The sequence below is a fragment of the Lampetra fluviatilis genome, chromosome 13 (assembly GCF_964198595.1).
Source record: "Lampetra fluviatilis chromosome 13, kcLamFluv1.1, whole genome shotgun sequence".
Classification (NCBI taxonomy): domain Eukaryota; kingdom Metazoa; phylum Chordata; class Hyperoartia; order Petromyzontiformes; family Petromyzontidae; genus Lampetra; species Lampetra fluviatilis.
In genome coordinates, this window is record NC_136287.1 from 8,404,671 (window position 1) to 8,429,154 (window position 24,484).

The 24,484-nt window shown below is 39.6% G+C and overlaps 1 protein-coding gene across 3 annotated transcripts in view; it reads left to right on the forward strand.

Moving 5' to 3' along the window:
• Nucleotides 1-8,955: 8,955 nt before the first annotated feature.
• Nucleotides 8,956-24,484, forward strand: part of QNG1 (Q-nucleotide N-glycosylase 1) — a 72,264-nt gene continuing 56,735 nt past the window's right edge. The window contains exons 1-2 of one of the 3 annotated variants that reach the window (XM_078862244.1): nucleotides 8,956-9,039; nucleotides 13,090-13,150. The gene's annotated coding sequence lies outside the window, so the exon portion shown is untranslated. The remainder of the gene's footprint in view (nucleotides 9,040-13,089; nucleotides 13,151-24,484) is intronic. The other 2 variants (XR_013637322.1, XM_078862245.1) reach the window with 2 other exon arrangements.

A 24,484-nucleotide genomic window follows, 5' to 3' on the forward strand; every position in this document is an offset into this window, starting at 1 on the left:
GGGTAATTGTGAATCAGGTAATTGACATTTAGGCAGGATTAATAGCACTGGGGAGGGTAGGTGGTCACTGCTTGTCTGCTGTCTTCACGAGACCCATTTCGCTGACTTTGTGAATTGCAGCTCACCACACAAGTCTAATTGTAGCTCTAGTTAACAGCTTTTCACCCTTTCCTGAGAGGCCTTCACCTTGAAAGCAAGTCTGGCTATCATTAGGTTCGCCCCTTGAGAATACCACCTACATGGTGCCTGGAAATTAACCACTGAGGAGTGAAATATCTCACGTGCCACATACTGTGTCTTGTATTAGATAATTGCACACCAAATCAGTGAATTGAAGGAAGAAGAATTGTGAGCTCCACTACGATTGTCAATATATCTGCCTTACTGTCAGCAATGGGTTTCTAAATCAAAAATAGGTTTTAATTTTCGATTACATAACTCATGTTGGCGCCACTGATGGTTAGGTTTACAAAATTTCATCATGGTATATGGCAGGATAATACAGCACATGAATGTAGCAGTACTGAGCAATTGTATTTTTTTTTCCGAGCGCATGCATCAACACATTAATACAATGTAAAAATGTAAAAATCTTGACAACGAATTTCATTTTAACATTTGGATTGTTAGGCTTCATCGTGCAAATATATATTGAGAAAGAGATGTGTGTGTGTGTGAATATTAGAGGCTGTCCTTGTAGGCTATATATTGGGATTTATCTTAAGCTTTAATAGAAGATGGATTGGATAAATTTGTATGCTGCATTGTAAGACAGGTGACCTTTTTACAGTGGTGACTATAATACAGGCTTCACTGCATTTTACTGAACACCAGCACTTGATATCTATTGAAAACCATTGAACTAGCGAAATTTGTGTTAAATTCAGATCAGTTTAGCTGCTGTCATTGTACTGACTCGTCGAGTTTTCCTTTGACACCTGGAATGTTCTTTATATAATAGGTGGGGAGTCTTACTACACATTTAGTGAGTTACCTTGCAAAAACATTCCAGACAAAAAAGTTTGTTTGTAAATTGTGGAATATAGTTCATTCTAAACGAATGCATCCTTGAATGTTTGACTTTTTTAATGTGATTCCTTGATTCCTAAAAGGTCTTTCTAATTTCTGTTGAAGGTCAGCTGAGCTGCTGCACATGAAATTAGTATGGCCAGGAGTCACGGTCTGACCTTTACTGGTAGCAATGGAGAGACCACCAAGCCCAAAAATTTGCACAGCATTTAAAAAAAACCAGTGGATTGTAAAATCACATGATGAAATATTAAACCACAAACTTAAGGGAAATACCTTTCGAATTCTGTGCATTCCCAAAGTGTAATACAACTGTCTTAAAATATTCTTTAAAAAGGGGCATTTCAATAAGAGGAATTCCACTGGCATAACTTTTTGGTTGTCAGTCAAAAGTGTTACATAAACATACATTTTTAATAGTTATCCCTCATTATACGGCAAGTCAATCTGTGGAATGTCCACAAAACGTAACTTATTTAATTAAGGAATCCATTCGATATGCGTTGCGTTCAATTTGCATTTACGGAATTTTTAATCTCGAGATTATATATATTTGGGGGGGGGGGCAGATGTCAAACGATGCAGATTCTGTCATTTGTCCACGTGTGCATTTCATATTGCCCCTGGTGGTTTTCATGGTGCACTTTTAGTACTGTACCAGTTTTCCCCACATTCTTCGTGGCCCGCAAGCTTGGCTCGCTTTGGGTTTTGTCCTTTGTGTTGATCACGCCCGGTACTGTACTGTATTGTTCATGATTTCATCGCTTTGTCAGCATTCTTACTTTCACTAAATGTAAGTCAAGATTCATGGAAAGAGACCGTTGAAGTGCAAGTGATAGCGGAAGTGCAAAACGACACTATAAATTACCTTGGGTATACGTTTATGCACAGCATTTTTATTTTGCGACTTATTTCGAGTATTATTAGTAGTAACTCGTACAGTTATTGATTGTTCCATTAAATGTGCTTAAAAAAGGTTTGCTGCATTCTTAGGTGAGATTTTATTAAGCCTTGGGGACAAAATCTTTTCTCTAGGAACGCATCTCGATTATATAATGGAAATCAATGGGAAAACAGGGTTCGATATATAGAATTCGTTTTACCGACAACTTTTCAGGAATGTTTCTGTTCCATATATTGAGGGATACCCATATTTTCAAACCCTCCAATATTTGTGTTTCATACAAATATATTGATATTATAGATGGATTTTATATGAGGTTGATACTCATGGAGATATGTGAGCGGTGAGCCAAGAGTGACAGCACTTTGAATGAGCTGTTGTTTGGAATATGACAGGGATTATTTTGATGACAAAAATACACTATCTGGTGTGAACAAGTGCAGAGTGATAATGTGCCCACCAGGGTGAACCTTTGTGAAACTTTCCCATCAGTGCATGCGACTCCTGTGTGAGATGTAATTTTCAGTGTGCTTGCCCGTTCAATGGGAGAGAAATGTACCATTGGTGTTAATTATCAAAAGGATATTCTGTGCATGAATCAGGAGGATTTTAAAATACAATGAAAAAATAATTGTAATGTGAGCATTTTTTTTAACAATCCACATATTAATTCATTTATTTTGAATAGTGTTTGAGCATAAAAATAAGTTTCCTCATAGTGAAGCCAACAATAGACTGATTCTACTTTTATTCTGGATGCAATTCCCGAAATTAGTGTATTGTTGCATTTATGTATACTAGTTTTGTAATGATCCATTGATTCGTTCATTCATGTTGATTCCTATTCTGATTACTAGAGTTGCCACCTGTCTTGGTATGCCGAGGATATTTTGCCTCCAATATCTGTAAATATCCCTGGGACATTAAAAGTACAGGTTTTGTCAGTTGTTTAATAATCCACCTCTTTTTTGAAATTGTGAGATTTTTCTTCACATGATATTTCCATTGTTTTTACTTACCTCAGATATGGAAACCCTAGCCAGCAACACATGTATTAAATTGTGTTTGTGAAATGTAACGTGTATGCAAATTATTTAAACACGTTTCGTATAAATGAAGCAGACATTTTTTTTACAAACAAAACAGGAACATGAGAAAATTATAAACGAGACCAAAAATAATAGATTTTTAAATGGAATCGAGACCCAGAATTGTGACAATTAATTAAATCACTTAGGATAGCAAAATTCAATTCATGTATAATGTGTATACACATACTATAATTATACTTGTTTTTATTATTTTTTCTGAAAAAAATCTTCTGCTTTTTTATTTTGACAAGAGGGATGGCTTTGATTTACAATGTCCTCAACATTCTACCCAATTGTCCACTCTGCACAATTTCATAGTGCATTACATCTATCCCTCTCTTCCTATCCAGCACCTTTATGGAGGCCACTGAGACCTTGAACTTCCAGCAGCAGTCCTGCACTGTTGGCGATCGTTATCATATCCCATCTATTTTCATACATAGACTCTTACGGTCCTTGCCTCAAAATTTGCTTGATTTTTCAACGGAACCTGTTTGCTAAAGAACATCAATTGGCACATTTGCCCACGTGACAACTCGGTTTGTTTGGCTGTGTCGGGTGGTGGAGGGTGCATTGCTCGAATTCACATTATACCCACACGATCTCGCCGTTGCTGATGTTGCTTTGTCATATCTCTCCATTCCATCTTTGCTTCCGGTTGTCTCTCTGCCTCTATTTATTTCGACTAATGTTCCCGTTACTTTTGGTAGATTCCTGTTTCGTGCCATTCTTCAAACATGATCTTCACATAGAAGTCTGCGTTCCTCATTTCTTCTCATTATAGTCCGTTCCATCTTTAGGGTTGTATCTGTCTACATTTATTATTCTATCAGCCATGAATTGCCTGCAGTCACGGCCTTTACTTATGGGGTTAAAAAAACGAGTAAAACTGGCCCTGCAGTCACTTTCCGTCTCGCTACCAAAATCAACAAAGTCAGCCCACGTGCCATCAGGTTAATAAGCTCAGGTGAGCAGAACGGTGTGATATCCGTGCTGTCACTAATCATGCTCATGTGCTGAACCGTTTTCATTAGTTACATTCACAGGCCACATTAGATAGTTCATTTAAAAATCACGGGATAGTAAAGCACATTTCAGATATTTAGTTTGAGCTCATCTGAGCAGCTTTTACTGCAGGTAGAGGTCCTTGCCTGATTACATCTCACACCATTCCCTGCCAATTTGGCATCTCGATTCAACACTCTCTCTTATCTCCTTCCTCCAATTACCAAGGCATGCTCCGATGCACTACCTCGCAAACTGTTATTCCTTTATATATAATTATACAAATTTGCATCTCTTGCACATATTTGCACCACTGGAGTATCAGCATAATTTTACATGTTACATATTTTTTTTTTAACCAAAACTGTACGTCGTGCATTAATGGGAACATTTGTATGTTGTTTCAAGTAATGATCTATTTAAAAATAAACATTTGAGTTACACAGAAGTGAAGCTTATCTTAGTTTCCTGTGAGTACTGGAGCGTTGTCAATCTGTTCTAGCTAGTGCCAATATAAGAGCCTGTCATATTTTGCCTTGAAAATACATCTTGCCACAACTTTAGCAAATTGTATGTGAATGGCATGTGGATGCATTTTTTTAGTTGTGGCAGATCGTCTATTATCTTAACAATTATGCGTTTTAATGGTACCGTTCTGCTTTCATCCATTTTGATTGTTGACCACTATTCAGCCAGCAGTGGGCAGTGATTAGAGACCTAAGCAGCATGCATGGCAGAAATGGTCAAGGTGGCAGTCATCACATATTCTCCATTTATCTCTCACTATTTAATCCACCCCTGGAAAGGAAAAAAGCAAACTATGAAACCAACATTCCAAGCATGTGCACAACTCATAAATAATGTGGTCTCCTCCAGTGGCGGCTCCTGCAAAATCTCTCAGGGGGGCAAATGTCTGGATGATTGATAAGGATAAGGTCCACCCATGCAATGGATAAATTAACAGCTTAAGCATGTAAAGGCAACTTCACTTCTTTAATATTAATGAAAAAAAAAGTGACTCTTACAATACATCTTGTTTGTTTCTATACTCACTATTAATACAATCCACTCAAGTTTCTTTTATTAAAGATTCCACTAGGTGGCGACAAATTATATTGTTGGATGAAACGTGCTTACGTATGATGACGTAAACACGTTAGTGCGAGCCCTCCCGGAAGCCATAGAGAATGCATTGCAGCGCCCCCCGTTCGAAAAAAAACATCTTTGAATGTAAGTCTATGGGAACACTCTGGGCGATTCTCAGCCGGAGTGAAATCGCCCAAAAAGAGGCGGTACTCCACAGAACGTAGCATGACGCTGATTGGACTATATCCAGAGGCACAGTGACGGCTAGCGTGACTCTGTGGTTGAATGACATTGGTGGTGCGTCGCCCAATCGCCCTAATGAAGAAACCGCCCCTGGTCTCTTCACTCTTCCATCCTGTAGCCATCATCACCTGAAAGCCAGATGAGACGGTGCGTGTAGATGCTCAACCTCCACAGAAAGGTAACAAAGATGGTGTACACCTACTGCCGATGTCGGAGACCTCTCCTAAATTAACATTAGCTGCCCCGCCGATCTTTAAACCTTTATAAACAGCCTGCCTCAGCAGTTTTACCCCTCTTTTTTCTCCTGATGACGATTGCTTGTGTTGCGATCGAAACGTCGTGATGTTTTTATTATTTTGTATTCACTTTATTTTCATTTTTTATATAATTGTTATATATGTGACTTTACCGAAAGAACCATAGATTAGGTAACAAAACTGAGGACACTTTTTCTGCGTTACAATTTGGATGTTTAGCAAGATGGGAGGGGGGGGCATTGGTGTTTAGCAGCTGTTGGTTTGGTTTTTGTGTGCCTTTACAAGAATAATTATCCATAAATATCTTGATTTTTTCCCCCTACTAAGTTAATTCTGTATAATTAACAATCACCACAAATGTGGTACAAGCATGAAGAGTGACTAAAGACTAGGATTTCAACAACATTGTTTATATATGGCATGTGTATATATATATACTCCCTATATTTTGGCTCCTTTCAATATTTTGACAATGTGTTAGCTCCACAAGCCAAAGGATTTTCTCTCTGATTTTTTTAAATTCATGGTCACGTCATTTGTGTGTTTGGACCAATTTGCCATCACAATTAAATTACCATACAGCTCAAGATAGCTTTTAATTTCGTCATTTTTATGAATTGTGCAAAGTTAGTCTGCGGAAAAAGTATATTACCTCCTTGTTTCACATGCATAAACTATTACAGTGTGCTGACATAATCATGGTATTGAAAGTTTGAAAGTGCAAATGAAAACACATGCATGTGAGGAATTCTTTTGTTCAGTCCAACACAGTTTTTGCATGTAAATTACGTGCATTTTCTCGTCTCTGGAACGCCGTAATGTCAAGACGAAAGTGGATACAAAACCGTACATGTGCAACATTTTTTGCCGGTGTTGTACACAGAGTGCCACGCTGTTCTGCCATGCGCTTGCTTTTGCTTCCCGGCCGAGTTTTCAAGTAGAATTATGGCATGACGCAGAGCGTGAGCGGAGCTCCGTGGTTTTACAGCGAGGCGTGATAAGTTGTTTCTCCCATTTTACAGAATGACTGGGAAGTAAAATTGCGCATTAATATATCAGTGCCCCTGAGAGCGTTCTGTGACAATCCTAATACTCACCAGGGTGGTAGCGGCTCCACGTCTGATATTCGAAAGTCCCTGAGGGGATACACGTATAAGTTACGAGTCCCTAAAGATACATTGCGCGGTGACTTTTAGCTGGTTATGTATTGGCACAGAAATTCCCTGGAAGCAATAAAAGATGTAGTGGTGTGGGGATTATTTTTTTTATTGCACTGCCCAGATGTAGGCAGTCAGTATTCTCTGGCTGAGCCGTCAAGACAAGCCCGATTATGTGTTTGTATGGAGATGCCCTTGGGAGAAGATAGGGAGCAGGCTTGAGAGGTCCTGCTATTTTGACGCAATGCCCCAGCTTTCCGCGTGATTTACTCACTGTGCCTGCATCTCATCCTACCGTTATTGCTGTCACTGGTATTTCTGCCGTCATCATCAGAGCTGCCAGATCCGGTGATTTGAGAGAATTTGAAATGCAAATATTTAGCCCAGGATTAATACGTATATACATTACAACTACGATTCCCGTTTGGATGGACAATTTTAAAGTTGTGTAGGTGGATGTGTGTACATATAGGATCATTCCAGACAGGCACAAAGACACGTAGTAGATAGGCAGACAAACAGATGGAAAGTGCAACTTAGCGGTGATGACTCAAATGCTGATTTTATACAGAGCACCCCCGAAGCGGCCAATTAATAATTATTATTCATTTCACAAAATCCAGTAAGATACAAAACCCTATGCTTGTCCTTTGTAGAATGCATCAATTGTATATCAGTTGGTATTTCAAAGAAAAAAAGTCAATCTCTGGACAGTGGTGTCACCTAGATTTCTCTGGAGATTTCACGGAATACGGACAACACGAGCCTGCTTTGTGAGCAGAAATAAATTAGGCAGCAGGAGTCATGCAGGATTTATCCATAATGCATAGAGGGTTTTAAATTCAATATGTGATTTGGGAAAAGTCTTGTAAATTTATCATCAATAGGGGTAATATATCAAGGCCTATAAAGCCAGTATGGATACATTTATCATCACATACATTAACTCTGTTTTTAAAAACAAAAGTAATACATCCTTTTTTTGTAGAAACTACGAGTTTTATGAGGTTGTTTTTTTTTAAATAACTAGGACTAGCCTAAAATGGGATGTGTTTTCAAGGATGTATTGTTCCCATTGTATATATTTCTATGTACACATGGCCATATACAGTCGTTCTTATACTGCCGTAGAATTATGGTTTTAACCATGTTCCGTAAACCGACAATGTCTACATGACATACATCTACATTACTAATAGCGTGCGCCACGGTAACAACTAGAATAGCTTGCATCTCAGTTATATGGGCTTCATAGAGCAATGTGATTGATGGATATGTTGTGATACAGCTGAGATGATGTACACATAACTGTAATTTGATTGCATTTAATCACAACGATAATATAAGGCATTATAGCGGTAATCTGTTTCCATTCATACATGGTAATTATGCATATGAACAGGTGCAAATAGATTGCATGGAAAAATAAAACTACTTCTAAAGCATATTCCTGTATTTTGACAACAGTTTAGTTTAATTGGGTAACCTCAAAACATAGAGTACGTTTCATTTGAGCCTAATTCCTGCCGGGTAATGATAGTATACATTTTTTTTATCATTATGCAAATTGGACAGAGCAGGTAATATTTTTCCAGGAATTATCCCCTGAATGTCAAAACCACGAGGATGTTGCAGTTGGGCACGATGCGAGAGGCCGAGGGGGGTGGTACAATGGTTTTCGAGCGCAGCAAACTGTGCAATGTGCATTTGATGATGGGAAGAGTTTCCACGGCAACAGCCACGCCATTGGCCAGCCTGACTCCCCTCCCGTGGCTATAAGCCGGTGTCTCGGACGCCGCTGTTCAGTGAGAGTGCAGTGCTGGCCGGCCACGAGATTCAGCCGGGATCGATTTAGCTGATGTCTTTATCCTCCCACTGCCTGTTCCAGCGCCGTCTTCCTTACACCGCCCGCCACAACGCCATAGCCCACCTCCTCTCTCTCATCCTTTGCTTCCCTCCCCTCTCGCTGCTCCCCCTACCTTTTCCCCCACCTTCAGTCTTATTTTTCATTCCTCCCCTGCAAACCCACCTCCTCCCGTCCGTTCCGCCTCCAGCCATGCCTTCCACCAACCTCTTGCGCCCTCGCTCACGGCTCAACCGCTTGCCATTGCGTTACCCACCGGGTCCCCTTTCGTTCTCCTTCTGACAGCCTCCTCCCAGAACTCGGCGCTGTCAGTGAAGCCCTCTCAGCTGGAGGCTCGCGAGCTGCGTCTCTGCAGCGACTGCCACCGAGCGAAGGGGGTGGAAGGCGACCGCACTCACAACAGGTACCGGGGTGGGTTGGTGGCAGCTTGCGCCGTCACGCCGTTCCTCTTTGAGTGCCGAAGCACTTTAACGCGGCGAGATTTAAATAAAATAAAATAAATTCTTGGTAAATTCAGTTTGGGGGAAATGTTGAATGTGTCATTGGGACGAGTTGGCTATTTAATATCTCAGATTGTAAATGTTGTGGCTTTGCTCTCCAACACACCGGTGTGCTGTACTAGTAACGAATTGGCATGTTCTGTTTACGTGAGAAACCTTACTAATTGGCTGTGTCGGGTGGTGGCGGGTTTAACGACACGTTTATATATTTACGCGATCTAACACCCCAAAAAAACCATGTATTATGGATCTCGTAGCGTGTTTTTTTTTGTATTATACGCGTGTGTGTCTATGTTTAGACTTTATCGCTACATACAATTTCACGTCAGTTATTCTCCAGTGAAATGCAACTGGTGCTTGCTGAGATATGTTTCCGGATACCCGAGTTCAAATCTTTGCCATGGCTAGCATCTGATCTTTGGTGAATGATATCTGAAATCGGGTTTAGGTGTCTCCACCAGCCCACACTGACACTTTAATTACATTGTAAGTTTGATAAACAAATCTCCGTGACTGACAGTGTGGGGAAGGGCTGGAAATTATTATTTCACAATTACTCGTCATTTTTGGTGTTTGACATTTGGTGTGAAATGCAGTCTGCATGTAAAGCGGCTAAATTACAAATTGTAGTTGCCAATTGTTTGTTTTCTTTGGGTCTTTCGGTAAAGTCACGATTGCTTGTGTTGCGATCGAAACGTCGTAGTTTTTGTTAATTATTTTGTTTCTACGTGACTTTACCGAAAGACCCAAAGAATATAAATTCCTGCAGTCACGAAAGCTTTAAGTCAATTATTTGTTAGTTTTAAACTTGTCCTTACATGTAAAAAAATATATATAATTTGGTCATATGTTCATGCTAAACGTAAACCAATCTTCTAAAGCTGGAAGTTACAATTTACAGTGTTCATTATAGTGTGGTCTATAAATTAGTGGTATGGATAAAAATGAAGTCTTTTTCTTCATTAACTTTAAAGCCGTCGCTGGTTTAAGAAATACCTTCCACAGTAAGGCACATAATAAAAACTGTTGACACTGTCCTTAGTTGCAATATGGATAAACCAGATTGCATGTTTACAACTCGACATCAATTATTACATTTAGTTTTCATATTTATATTACCATTGATGTCTAAAGCTATTTTGTCATTGTATAAATAGTAAGAAACGTGTGAACTTAAAAATTACTAATATTAATCAATGTATTCCTGAAGACATCAATAAAAATCGGAAGGGAATTTTACATTAAAAACGCTAACCTAATTAACAGCGAGCACCACGGCTTATGTTTTTGGTCCCTTGTGTGAAAATTTACATCTTTGAAGGAAAAAAAAATAGATTACTTCTTTCACACTGAGAGCTGGATTAACGATATAATTAAAATTAGAGACCCTGATTCACTACTGAGCCTTTTTATAAGGTCTTCTATCAGCTCAAGCCATCAGCATCATTTGAGTTATGCCTAATGATATATCCAGTTCAATATTAGTGCCTTTAAGTATGTCTCTGATCTTGCAGAGTTTATTTTTGCACTGCTGCACCAGAGCTTATAGCATTTAAGTAATATGCAATTCAGAGGAAATCGGCAGTGCTATTTGCCGTGGAAGTGGTCATGTATTTTTTTCTATATAGGCTCAGGTGCAATTGCGCATGTGGGCATGTTGAGACGGCGGGGTCTTCAATTGCAGGTAGCCGGCTACTCTTACATTTTAATTACATTGTAAAACATTCATACCTCGTGCTGAATGTAGCTTGCGCCTAACAGCCCACAAACCTTAGTTGCAATGAAGAAAAAAAAGGATGCTTCTGAATGCAACATTTTTTAAAATTATTATTATCGAGAAAAAAAAAGGAAATTGCGTTCGATTTCATGTGAAGGACTCACTCCAGCCAGACAGGCGCTAACGGGGGGGCATCTTTCGGTGCCTTGGTGCAGGACACGGGCAATGCGCAAAAATGGCAGCACCTCCCGTGCGGAGAGTGCCGTTCCAACTTTTTTCAGCTCAGAGCAACGCCCGGGCACATTGGAAAGGAAATGTTGAGCTCGCTTGGTAAGTGGACGTACGTTGCAGGTCGTTCTGAGAGAGAGGGGGGGGGGGTGAGCTCTACCTTGTGGGGTTTAGTTCGTGATGGGGTGGGCGGGCATTAGCGTGAGTAATCGACAGCTCGCTTCGACTAACCCCTCGCGTAGGCTATTCATTTTGGGTTCGTGACGCGGCCGTCGACGACTTTAAGTTGTCGAATGACATTCAGGGGGTGGTGAAAAGCCGCCGCTGAGTCGCTTTTCGAGGATTCAGGGGGGGGGGGGGTTTGACTCCCGCGACCTCCCGGTAGCTTTCACGCTGGGAATTAAGAAAGCGCGTGCGCGCCTGCTGTACGGCAAATGTTAAAGACTCGGGTGGCACAATTGTCATGCACAAGAGGCAATTGCGTGCCAATGACACAACAGATCATTTTATATTCAAAGAACCGCCCACGATATAAAATCGTACAAAATGTTTAATGCACTGTTCTATTTAATGACAGTTTCAGATTATATTTTTAAAACATACACAAAGAAATATGTATGCTTTGCCCTGGTAAAATAAAGGATATTCATGAATGAATTGTGTATGTGTGCTATGGATAGTAAAGAATGCCTTTTCTGAAGGTGAATGAATATCAGGCTCACGCGTCGTGCATATGCTGCTGCAGGCAAAGACAGACGCCCTGTTTTAAAGGGCATCATTTACTAGTTAGCTATTTAAAGACTATCACAATAACAAAATATTTAAAAATAGATGATGGCTATGTATAATTTACCACACTACTTCTGATCGCCAATAACTTCACATGTGTGTCCCCATTTTACCGTTTGGTGGACAGGGGCAATGTTCGGTATTTTGACTTGCTCAACCTTTTAACCATGTTCAACTCGAACATTAAATGAGTTATGAGTCCAGCATGCTCGTCCCAATAACCACAACAAGTCCACATTGTTTGTTCGCAAAGAGCACACGAATAATATCAGTATCATTGTCAAAACCTGCATTGGCACCTTATGAAAATGATCATCGGGTTGAGTGTAGTTCAAAGTGTATGTTTTGCATTCGTCATGTAATTAATACTGTTTATACAAAGTTTGTATTTTTGTTATATATTTATGAGTAATTGTGGCGTTAGCAATGGCGATACAAAGGCAGCTGTCTATGGTGCTGCCCACACATACCCCAAGAGTACTGCATTGACTTTAATAGCACGCGTTACTACCGTCTGCATGAACAAAATGTTTCTACGCACATTTATTCTTAAATATTTTTGTTACTTTTTTCCTTCTAATTACCACAGTTTACAAATTATATTCAACCCTCAGAGGCTCGGAGGCAATGCTGCTTCTTTCAGTGCGATGAGCAGTATTTAAAAACCGCAGCATCTGCGGCTGAGAGCCAATCACCTCCAGCCACTTCTGAGCTGTACCAAAAGGCCGTTACTATAGAAACAACACGAACCAGTCCCCCACACCCCCCCCACCACACTCTCTCTTTCACATCCTTCCTCAACCCCCCCTCCCTCCCCGTCAACTTCCTCAACCAACCCTCTCCTTCCACCCCACCCCGCCGGCCCTCTCCTCTCTCCCATTTAGCCCCCCCCACCACCACCACCAACCTCTTGGGCTATCTCCCCCAGCCACCCAGGCACCCGCTCGGTGTCAACCGGGAGTGGCCCTCGCTGATTAGGTTGATAAATGAGGTAGCAATCTAGCGATTACTCCCTGCCAAGGGGTGCCTGTGGCAGTCTGCCTGTTTGGCCAAGTTTGAGGGACTCGTGACAACGTTCCTCCCCGGTAATTATCTGCGTTGATCGTGTCCCATTGTTAATTGTCTAATTGAGAACTGTTAATTCCCCCCCCCTCCCCCGGCGGCTCGTTTGAATGAGCGACGGCGCTGCTGCCCGATGCGGCCTTGCGACTCGATCCAGGCACCCAGATTCTTCGTACCTATGCCGCGAACGCGTCTCGGATGTCGTGCTCCTGAGACAGGTGAGCGGTGAGCAACGCTTGCAAAATTCAATCGGAGCCAGCGGCGCTGTCTTTGCCCTCCGCTAATTTGAGCCACTGCCTGTCAAACGTGTCACACAAGGTCTTCCGCAATCATGAAGAGAAAAAAAAACGGGTTTCCCTGTGTGCTGCATAATTTTGCACACTTTTAAAATGCATCTTTAATATTTTTTAAGTCTCCGCAAAAAAAATCCCCCGCCCACCACCACCCTCTTAAAAAATATATGTTTTCAAAGCTAGCGGCTTTTTTCAAAAATCACAGCACATCATGTTGATCTAACATGAAGATGTTACAGTTACTGCCCGTCAGGTGCGTATGGTTCATATGCGAGAGAGGTAACTCCCTTATATTTGGTGATACAAAAGACCCCACATCTGGACAGCTAATTGTATCCAATTCCTTAAATCTTAATGCATGTCCCTGGCCATTGTTTTATTTTTAACACACTCGGCTAATAATAGCCTCAGGGGAAATTGGTTTGAACTGTACAAACTAAATAATATATTTTTTAAACTTCATGTTGATATGTTACTGTCAGAAATGTACAATATTACACTTGATCACCTTTGGGAATTAATTTTTAGCCAGCAGCATCTTCTGCAACGTTTTCAATTTCCTTCTGAGTGGTTGAAAACATATATATGTATATACATGGTCAACCACTTTTAAACGACCTCCTTTGCCATGTCCTCCTGCATGGAAAACAGAAACAGGTGTTTGGATGTGTAAAGTAGAGCCCGTTCTGTTCATGTAAATGATTTATGAAATTATCTAAATCTAATTTATTTCGCCATTAATATTTAACCCAATTGTGTTTCGTGACAGCTGAATAAAAACATTTTAACAAAAAAACCCCATGATGTTTATATTTGGAATGTAGTTAACATATTTTCCATTTAGTTAACATTTTTCGCATAACCCTTTACACCTAGCCATGGCGTGTGAGCTTATGTTCTTCGTGCAGTGTCAATCTGTCGAAGGCTGAGTCTTGCCATCAGTATGCACACACGCAGTGAGCCAAAGCTTTGTCACACAGTGGTGTTGTGTGCTTTGTTGCTTGTTTAACCAGTCCAATTTATTTATTTATAATTACATTTACTGGTTGCTTAAATATTACAATACAATTTTCGAGTTCACATATCTGCCTCTGTTGTATAGCCACCTATTAATGCTCTGAAATTAGTGTGAAATTTGCTTACATTTACGATACATTTTAGAGCACCTTTGAAATCTCTCCATACCCAGACTAATCTGACTTTAACAATATTTTTAATGAAAACCTTTCTACCCCTGATTGGTTTTTAATGGCACCTTCACTTATATTTTCCACTGCTTCTTCCTGTTTATTATTTACCTTACATTTCTACGATTCTCGTATTTAAATCAGACAGAATTTGCTGTTTGTTTATTTGCATGCGCATCCAGGCTTCACTTCTTTCCAGAGTTGATGTGATCATTCACTTACCCTTCATAAATTTCGATTTAAAGCTTTCGTGACTGCAGGGATTCATCTTTTTGGTTCTTTCGGTAAATTCACCTGAGGATGGCTGCTTGCGTTGTGGCCGAAACGTCGTGATAATTATTTTATTATGTTTTATTCTTATTATTTTATTATTTCCCTTCTACGTGACTTTACCGAAAGAACCAAGAAGATGTTACCCTTCATATTTTCACTGCTGATCAAGCGGATACCCGTAAATCTGTGTTGCAATCTGACTGCTTACAGTATTAACACATAATACCTAAAAAACAAGGAAGTTTTGGTTAACATCTACAGCAATAGTTTAATTTAGCCCAAAATAGACTGAGTGTATATTTTCCTCAAAACTGATATAGAATTTTCCCATCCAATTTTATCTGAGGTGTAGTGGACTGGTTTTGATACTGGAATAAAATAAATGAAGCCAGTGGTCACAAGTTAGTTTTTTTTTTACATAATACTGATATGATTAACCTTAGTCTAGTAATGTTAGACTTTATTGTGTTTAATCTATAATTATAGATATGATACTGCTTCATATGGTGTGAATACAGCGACCTAAGTTCTATTTTTCAGCCATGGATAACATCAGTGGTGAGCCATATTGTGGTGAAGTATGGTCAAACATCCCATAATCAACATATGAGAACGCCTTCATCCAGCACAGGGGCTATGAAATAATAAAACATATATACGTTAATTGGAATTAAACAAAAAAACGAAGTATTTTGACACAATCTTCATAACTCAAATAATGCTTTGTTTTTCTCTGTTCATTTATTTGTTACTTTTATACCATTTTACACGGCTATGCATTGTTTTTATTCAGGAAATAACATGGGGAATGACATTTGTGTACGTTTGATGACATGTTTTGCAATGGTTTGATACCAAATTAACCTACTCATGCGGTACTTGCGCTCAACATCTTAACCTTACAGCAGTTTAAATTAGGGGACTGCTCACTATGGCAAATAAACAAGGCAGCACCTCATCATTTTAAATATTAATATTTTTAATTTGCTATATTTGGGGCCGGGAGAATGGTGCACAATGGGGACATCATCATTAGCCATGGTCCATCCACTGACGGTTTCTCCAGACCACTGCCACCTCTCACAATGGACTGCTTTTGAATAAAATACTGAAATGCTATGGGATTTGTACAGTCGTGCTGTGCATTATTTGGCACGTTTTGAAAAATACAAATAACTGAGTTCGTGCAAACCTTCCACCAGTAGCGTCAACTGGAAAGCACACTGCCAGGCTCGTTCAGTTTCAGTCAACTTAACTAGGGCACCATGGACGGTATTGTTTACACCAGTTCAATTTACTACTTGGTACAAGCAACCAGTATTGGATTTCGTCCAGATTTTATAGGATTTGTCATTCGTCACACTCTGAGGCAGGTGAATTACCTGGTTCACTGATGATGGGGATCAAATATTTGAAAAGGGCTTTGTACAAGACTTTTGAGAACTCTAAAATGATCCGGCCTTATGAGTAAAATCAATCAACCTTTGAGTCATATTTTTTTTTGAGCCCAAATGTGATTATTATGGAATTATTTAATATTTGGAATATAGTTATAATCATATACTCAGATAAATTCGCGTGAAATGTATATCATAACTCAATCTGTCTGTTACGATCATCTCTGGAAATGTCTAACATATATACAAACACAAGACAAAGATCCCCCGTATAGCCTTAACAGATGTTTGGCGCAAGAGCTGAAAGCGAATATCGTATCTATGCAGGCCGACGCGGAACATAAATAGGCGGTAACTAGTATCACACCTGGCTGCCTTTGTCTTCACAGTGACGATGTTTACACACCACACCAGGTACTCATTTGAGGCTGAATAGATCTAGGGAAGGCCCAGGACTGGTTCAGATAATCATCACTGGTGTTGGTCGTGAGCGGAAATCGAACTTGGCTTGCAGGCTTTGTCGCGAATCGCACTAAACGCTGCACATCCGCTCCCACATATATACAGTGCCCTCGTACAAAGATATAGATCCTCCTATAAGCTTAACAGACTGTTGAGGCAAGTGCGGTTAGTCGTGACATTGTAATCAAAATCAATTGTGAATGAGAATACAAATCCTAAAAATATGTATGTGTTTACCAATCAAATATTAGGATATTTGTGTTAGATTGTGTCATTGAAAAGTCAAGTCATAGCATTTAGATATTCTTAAAATTGCGGTAAAAAATTTTGTGACCAGAAATCATGCATATGTGAACGTGATTAGAACTTGCGCCACAAATGTTACATTTTGTTGAACCCATTGTGTCCTGACCTTTCTAACCACCTATGGAATTACGGTACTCTTCTCTTGTCCTCTGCTGTCACTTTCTTTGTTATCAAAGCTGAGCGGATTGTCATGTGCAACCAGACGATATTGTGTTTAACGGCAATGCTTTATCAACCCTACTTTGGAATTCATATACTCCAATCCCCGTGCCTTTCTGGTTTGGTTACCAATCTTAAATCTCTCTTCATTGTCCCCATATATCATATTCTATTGTGCTATATTTAGCATGTCCTCCAAATAATTACTCCATCTCTCCTCCATCTATCTTACCTACCTATCTCCAATGCTGCTCTTCTCACTCCCATCTCACCCCCATTTCCCCAGCTCCTTTAGAATAACCATTTTTTTATTATCTCTCATCTCCACACTGAGACAATGGCCATTTTCTTATATTTTTTTGTTAAAACTGTCCAAGCTTTTAATTGTTCTCTTTATTTCCACCGTAACAAAGACTGCCACCTCGCTGTACTTTAGTCCATTTGGGGTATCATGCAGAGAGTTGCACACGTGTTCACATTCACGAGGTTCCCATCACATTTCCTTGCGATTTTATTATTTTGCTACTGTGGAATTCTGTCCTTTGTGTCCATGAATTATCCCAACAATTGTTTTTCCCGATTACAAGTTATGGCCTTTGCTGTACATTTCGTTCTTCATTATTCCCCTCTACCCTCCCCCATTATACATGTTGCCAATTCTACTGCGTAGGTTTTCACGGTTGCGCTGTATAGCTCTGGTTTGTTTTGAGGTTGTACCATATGTTGTTTGAAACGATGTCCGACGTTTTGCTTCACGTCCTTGAAGCTTGTTCAGGAACTGAATTGACATCCACCAAACAATATACGGTACAACCCAAAACACTTTGGAGACATTATAACTGTCGTGCAGTTGCTATTTGAACATCAGTTCCTTCAAGTGTTTCAATGCTACTGGTTCTCAATCTTAATTTTATTTTTGCTTCACTATTTTCTTCGAGGATAATTTAAACATGACCTATGTATATATGTGTAGTGTACTTGTGTGTATGTATGCATGCACGTACATCTCAACCTCTTTCGCTGAAACACTAGACCCAGTATCAGTGCTTAATTGCTCACTGATTTTTTTCCAAGTCACTAGTAGACTGGATTAGGCACATGATTCATACCTACAGCCATAGCGAGAGGTAAACTGGATTTGGTATGCTAAGTAAGGATAGAAAAAGTTTAAATTAGCCCCTGCCTAGTATATATGGACTGCACGTGGTAATTTGCGAAATACAAATGTGAGCAAATAAAATGGTTCAGTATGATATCTCAACAGAACTGATTTAGGGTATCAGATTTATGCGACAGATATTCTTCTCAAACAAGCTTTGAGGCAGTGCTTATCTCCCATTTACAACCCTGAGCCAAGTGTTGGAAATTCCACATACCAATGACAGGTGCAAGTATATACAAAGGACAGCCACTGCTGGCTTCCCTAGAAAGTGGTACTTGTTTTATTGATCCTGGAGGAATGATAGGTTGGAGTGAACCACACTAACCAGAATATAAATGCACAACCTTCTTAATCTGAGCTATTCACTGAGCCACCTGGCCGGGTGAATTGTAGAGGAAACAACTCATAACAGGGCACTATGCTTTCCTAACTGAGCCATTTTCATACAATATAACCATTATTACCTTATTATATCACTTACCAATGGCTTACTGGCTACATTATTAGCTATTATGGATTGCTCATTTTTTATGTTCTGTCTTCACTTCTTGTCAGATGTATAATGGGCTTGCATTTATAAATACCCCTAAAAAGTTGCGTTGTGCTTCTAATGTTCCACATGCGTAACTTCGTACAGGATAATAAGGTAAGGTGTAAATGGTAACCGCAAGGAATTGTATTTCGTGGTGGGCTTCTTTAAAATGTGAAGACTCCTCTGCACCTGCCAATGACTCTGCCATTTGTATGAATGAAGGAGACCATTTTTTCTTACCCTCTTGAGAACCGCAGCAGCAAGCGGCTGCTAACGAGGACATGTTTGTGTGCATGGATGTGCGGTTGTGTTCAACCATCTCCGTGCCCGGCAACGTCACGCAAAAAACCCTCAGTGCCAGGTGCTCATTTCTGGACCCAGCCTGGGGGGGACGCCCTTGCCGGGCTTGCAGGCTAATTGAAACTGTGGGAAATGTCTGTCTTATGGACTTAAATTGAAGCTGAACCCACAGAGCCCTAAACACCAGCAATTCCTCATCCTCTCGGGCACTTGTCCAATTCCCAGGCTAACCTTAAAAGGAAACGCGTTTTTTCACCGCAAGCCATTCAATGCTGATTCTATTAGCTACTTCTATTCGACACACCTGTGCGTGAAGTGGGAAAAAAAGCCATGGTTGCCTTGGATAGCCTTTATGGTACCGAATAGTTGTAGATTGCAAATGTTGTGACTAAACAAAATTCTTAAATGTAAAACCTTATGTCCTCACCCGTGATTAGCTGTGACATTTTCTCCTGAAAAAAGGCGCCGCCTACCTGCTTCCATTTATCATCGCTATTGGATGATTTTGAAATTGTATCTCCGGTGACTGGTCCAAACAGCCGCTATAGTATTTCACATGTCCTTATAAAAATAGTTCTGACATTTATGTGTTTTTCCCCTCCCTTCTGCTGAGCCAGAGGATTACCGCTACCTTTAGGATTCGATCTTAGAGTTTGAAAAGCGCATCGACAAGCTATGTTTCTTTCGAAGCCATTTTTTCCATAAATGCATTGGCTTCACTTTTTTTGACAATAAACTTCTTGCGAGCAAAATGCTTCAATATTAATTACAACTCAGCGGTAATGCCCATTATTATTCAATGCTATGTACTGTATGTAAAATATGGAGAGTGTATTACTTTGCTTTTAACACGTATGGCAAATAAGTAATATACTGTACCTTCCAAACTTTTAAAGCCCAGACAATTAAAAAGACTGAAAGTAAAAATATTTAAATACTTTTTCAGTGCGAGCTAACGGGGATATTGCTAGCTGGCGCACTTTGGGAAGAGAAATCCCCACAGGTAGACACTCACATACACACATACACTCACGTGCACACACACATTTTCAAAGCACGCATTGCCTTAAGCAATATGTACATTCTGAATGTCACCCTATATTAAAATCCTTTTTGAAAATTGAAGCACATTTAATAAGAGCCCTGGGCTCTCTTGGTAATTTTTGTCTGGGCCCTGCGAGCACAGCCCACCATGTCACAACTGCAGATTACACAGCCACACGCAGAGGATTTATCTGGGTAAGAGGTGAGCCGGTGCAACACCAATCTATACATTTCAATAGCCTATATTAACTCTTGTTCCTTTCGAAAGATTTATGTAAAGTTCACTGAATCCGTCTGTAATTTGCCATTAAGCTGGCACTTTTTTTTCTTCTTCTAACTGTCTCTATGCTTGTAACGTTGGTTCGGTTGGTGCTGCCCGTCAGCGTGGCTGGTTTCTCGTGAGCATCGCGCGTATTGTCGTGGTCGATGTCGCAGTGAGTGACCACCGGGTGCATCCCGCCGCGCACGCAGCATCCCGATCGCAGCGCTGTCATTCACTCTGCTGTCCCCAGCAGAGCGTCCACTTCACACGCCAGCACACTAAACATTCCACGGACGTACATGCCGTGCATGTGCCACGTATGTATTATTTAATAATGATACACGGCGAAGACATGCAACAACAGAGAGAATGACAGCAAGGCAAAACACCATGGCTACAAGACAGCACCATTCATATTGCTGCCGTTTTACTCGTAATAAGCAATGCACAAAGCAAAGGGATGTTAGTTGATTGATTGCATTCATTTAATACTGGTTCATATTTATCAACAGTTGGTTGTATATTTTTTATTGTCATTAAAAAAAATTCTCAAATGATTTATGTTATCTGAACACAAGAAGATGCACAGGCAAATTATAGTATTTATAGCAATCATTACAATAATTTGTAAACACATAATGAAGGGGTTTTAATTGGTGTGCCTGTCTCAGGCAACATCTGTGCATCAACACTCATTTTTATTGATAACCAGGCTGTTTAAATAAAATATTATTTTGAATGACTGTAGTAGTAGTAGTATCAACGTGAGATAAACCATTAGCTAACGTGAGGTTTTGGAGGGATTCAACTATATGGAGGGATTAAACTATATATATATATAATGCATTTGTCAGACTATCGTATACATCCTTAAAACACATGACATAATACAACATTTTGTTTTAATATGTTTATTCCATATTGAACATATTTGTTCGAAGGTGACATTTTACAGTGATATTATACGTAAAAATGTGTGCATGCATGCATACATACATCGGAATTCATCCCTTTTGCATACAAAACACCGAGCAAGTGATAGCCAGCGCTTGTCAAAACCATTTAAGATATTAAATAGAGATGGTGATGTGTCGTCGCGCATTACAATACTGGACACAGAAGATAAATATATATCTTGCCTGATGACAGTGTGTTTGAGAATGATTTCTGCAGACTGACTCGCATTCATTTATACAGCTCCCTCGCCGAGGCCACTGCGATGCTACACAGCAAATGTCAGCGCTGATCCCATGTACAGCTGAATGATGCGGGGAGCAAAACAAAAAAAACTCGCCGAAGGACCAAGAAAATGTTGCCATCATAATAGTTTATGTGTGGCTCAAAGCTTTAGCATTCTTTCGACATCATACAATTTGAAACTAGAGTGACAGCAGTGTGCATTACTTAACATTTGGGGTCATATATTTTTAATGCCTCCTTGTGGTCCTTCTGCTTTCATCCCTTATTAATGACAGGGCCGTGCTGAATTAATGGTGTGGGTGTTGGACTGCGGACAACAAGCCGTCCGCCCAGCCTGGCCATGCAAAGCGATGCCTTGTAATTACCGTAACAGATTGGGGCGTGAGGCTAACTAATGCCAGGCGTCTGCTTCCCGAGACGTGGCCATGACCGATTGGATGCTCAGCGCTTGTAGCTGTGGCTGGGACCTGTTATTCTGGCCGGATCGCATCCAATTCACAACATGAGCCACCATGGCTGAAGCCTGAACAGATTATCAAAATCCTGTGTGTAAAGAAGGGCTGGAGGAATCGCCCAGTACGGTCACACCTTCAACATGTTTTGCCTCGGAGGTATTGTGACTTGACATACCGCCCAATAGCCTGAGAGAGGAGGGTGTTATTTTTCTTGAGATTTTCTTCAATTATATTTTCGTGCACGAGTGTACAATTTTTCTCTCTTTAAGTTTTCTTGAACTGAACTTGATTATATCAAATTACACATGAAATCAACATTACACTGAGACACTGGCAGCGACAACATGGTGTGTTAATTACATATGTACTGACTATAATACAGCTGTCCTGCCAAAAATGTTCTATTTTAATGAAAGGCTCAGTTTGCATTTAAATCAGGCACGTGAATTTCGTGAGTGGCCTTGTGCTTATTGTTCAGTAAACAGCACTCACCGAACAGCTTAAATTAAATCTATTCACATTGGTTTGGCTGTCTCATTAAAACCATAAAATGTAGCTTTCTAATGTAACTTAGCAAAAATGGAATAATTTAACTCTCCAATGTTCAAATCGGTCAAATATTGCTTTCAAATAATTTCATAATGACGAAAATGGGGTAGTAATTTTACATCATTCAAAAAAATAACAAGATATTGCAGAACATGGTCATCTTTGCCCTGCCCTGAGGGTGTATTTATTAATTGCAAATAACTTGTTCGGCTTCATCCTTTAAATTGTAATATTTACACTCGTCATTTGGCCTCCTGGTGTCTGGTTTTGTCGATCGTGTTGCTTCTGATTGAGTTAAGCCACAGACAAAAGGAAAGGTGGCTTTGAAGAAGAGGACCTGCATAAATCTGCATATTTTTCATGGTGACCCAGGTGAGGCCTTGCCTAATAGATCGCTGAAGTAGTCTGAGCTTCGGCAGACAATATTCCAACCTGTCAGGCAGGAAATTGAGGAGAAATGCCACACTGCCAGGACACATTTACTTCCCGGAGCCTTCTGTGCCATAGTTTGTGTATTATTACCCACACTGCCTGATGCATTCATTCCACACATTCAAAGGATATAAGGTGCTAAATCAAGGACCTTCGTTTTTTTGCATTTATTGACACTTCTGGAAGATGCTTGCTCAGAGTGCACAATATTTCAATAAATATAGACAATTTAAATCCGGAGTTATTTTCCTGTGTAATTATGTGGATCCAATGACGGGTATATTTTAGGGACCAACACAGTTTCTAAAACAGTGCATAATAATACCGGTTAATAATACTGGATTTAATGTTATGTTTTAAACCTTGGAGGGGCTTCGGATAGGAAGTAATTTTAAAAAGTCAAAATAAGTAAAATATTAAATGGAATGTGTGCAAGGCTAAAACAAATTGTTATATGAGCAAGACGTAATCCTAATCTTGTCATTGAATTATTGATGATAGTTTAGTATGGGAAAGGGTGTTTTGTGTGCTAGCCTATTGTATAGCATATATCTCTAAGCAAATAATAAGCGACACTATAAATGGAAAGAAATAAGCAATTGCTGAAATATGTTGCAGCAGGAAATGTTGGTCTCAGTCCTACACAGGTGGAGTGGTGGCACAGTGGTTAACACACTGCGCTATAGAAAGAAAGTTACCTAAGTTCGATTCCCGGCAATGACTAAACAATCATTCGTGATTTGATATAAAAACTGGTCCTGAGCCACCTCCCACTTGACAAACCCTCACGAGAATATCAATGGTGACGTATGGTCGGACTGCCGTGGGTGCAGTGGATTGACAAAGAGCTGTAAATTAGTATTGGGATTCCAAACGAGCACAATTTAATTGTACAAAAAATCAACAATGTATGAATGCATTTTGTGCCTAACATTTATAATGTTCTTAAATGCTCTTGCCTTAATGGAGCATGTCTGTACTATCACACAATAGGGACATGGCTCGTAATTAGAAAGTTTTTTTTTATAAACATACAAAATTAGTGTATAAAACATTGACCTTGGAAAATTTGAAGGGCCCACATTCCTTTTTTATCTCCAATGTTCACAAAATGAATGCTCACAATTAAAATAATATAAAATAATTATGTACCATTGTTTTCATTTACAAATGCGTGTTTTACTTTTCTGTTACTTTTTAGTTGAAAGAGTTTTGTTAATATATTTAATCAAATTATAAAATATTGATTTTTTTCTGCCAGCCACCCCTGATAATAAATTTCCTATAGTTTAATGAAGTTGTTTGGTAAAATGATGTACCCGAATGTTATCTTTAAAAAAAGTCTGCACAATAACATTCAGTCCATGAATGAACAGAATAGCCATAGACCCAGACAATGGCACTCGGATAGTTATTTTGCAATAAGTGCAACAAAATATATCAAGATTTCCATCCTTACATAAAATCATTTCCATTGAAAGCAGACTTGTTCTAAATATCCTAAATGTACTTTGTGAATTCATTAATTTAGAGCATCAC